Raw genomic sequence first — 1,786 nt, forward strand, 5'->3', positions numbered from 1 at the left:
AGGGTCCTTTCCCCTCACTGCCTTCCTCAGGGGTGAGAATTCGGCACTGCTGAATTTTTTGATGCAAAGGCTGTGCCTTAGCGACCAATAGGATTGAGCCTGATCCCCTATGAGCTAAAAGCACTGGTTGGGGGGAGGAGGGGAATTATTGCCTACCTCTAAATATTCCCAGGCCTGAGACCATCCACTTGACAAACTGTATCAGTTCCTTGGTTTCCTCAGTAGGCCTAGGTAGCCAGCCCCATTCTAGAAGATTCCAGGGAGGCAGTCGAGAGCCCTCAATGACAAAATGTGACTGAGAACCCCTGTCTTCCAGAGGTCATCCTGGACTTTGAATATTGATGTCAACATAAAGCAAACATGGGTAGATGTTGGGAGCAGTGAGACCCCAGATCCTGAATTTCTTGTAATCCCCTGATCTGAGTACCTACAGCTGCTCTGAGCACGAGACCTTCAGGAGTTCCTGATGGCAGGAGAGTGGTTTCTGGTGGGTTTGGCTGAGGTGTGGCTATCTCTATATAATCTGCCCTTGAACACAAAAAAGGGGGCATTCAAGGATGACCCGTGTCTCTGTCTGTGCGTGTCTGTGTATTTTAATCTCCAGCCCCTTGCCCAAAGCTCAGTAACTGGGTAAAACCCGTACCGAACGCAGACTCGGGGGCGCGGTCACGGCGGTACCAATTGCCACGCACCACGCCCCAGTGTCTGCGTTCGGTGCGCTTTTACCCAGTTCACGAGATTCGGGCAAAGGGCAGGAGGTTAAAATACACAAACACATACAGACAGAGAGACAGCGCCCAAATTCCCTAAGTGGGGCCCCTTCAGTGGTTGCAAAGCAGCCTGCTTCCCTGAGTTCCGCTCCACTTCATGCACTAGTTTGGACCCAGAACGAATGCAGCTGGGGCTAGAAGGCAGCTGGAGCAGAGCTTTGCTAGGTGGCTGTGGTGGAAGGCACATTGCCTCAGCCCAGTTGGTGCCTAGCCTGGCGGATGCCACAGCAGTGTCAGAAGTATCAGCAAAGGCAAAAACAAGTGCTGGAGCTGAGACAAGCTGGGGCGCAGACCCCACTGGGCTGCCCGAGAAGGCAGCGGCAGGGCAAGGAGAAGGCAGTGGCAGTTCTAGGCTATGCACGCCGAAGAGTCTGCGGCAGAGCGAATTTAAATCAAGAGACTGCCCTATTGTAGGAGCAGGTGGACTTATGGCTAGTACAACAAATGTCTTGTTCATTATTCCATTTGTGCGACATCAGTTAATATTGCTAATGCCTCTTATGTGGTGAAACAACTCAATGGTTACTTGAATAGCCCTTGAAATGTTACAATTGGCACACCAGATTGTACTGTTTAGCCAAAGGGATGGTTGAATACCATAGCTCAAATGGGAGGTTGGGTCCAGTGGTGACTGGGGACCCTACTGCTGGCAATCTTAACGCCTGTTGCCATGGGCATTCATCTTTGAATCCTGTGTAAGATCAGACAACCCATGAGAATGCAGCATATGGTCACTTGGCAGAAGCAGGATCAGCTGGGCTGCTAGGGAAGCCAAAGAGGTGCACGAGCGAGAAGGTGTCTTCCATGCACTCAGCTGACAAGAATGAATGTGCCACGGGGGTATGGCAGCTGGGGTGTGTTATTTAGGGGACTGCTGAAGGAGCAGTGGTTTCTGACTGCTCCTGGGGTCATGGCAAAGCCACTCCTAAAAGTCCCGAGTCCGATATGGTCACACTATAAAAAATTTAGGGGGGAGATGTTGGGAACAGTGAGACCCAGATCCTGAATTGCTTGTA

Source organism: Arvicola amphibius, chromosome 9 (assembly GCF_903992535.2).
Source record: "Arvicola amphibius chromosome 9, mArvAmp1.2, whole genome shotgun sequence".
NCBI classification, from domain to species: Eukaryota; Metazoa; Chordata; class Mammalia; order Rodentia; family Cricetidae; genus Arvicola; species Arvicola amphibius.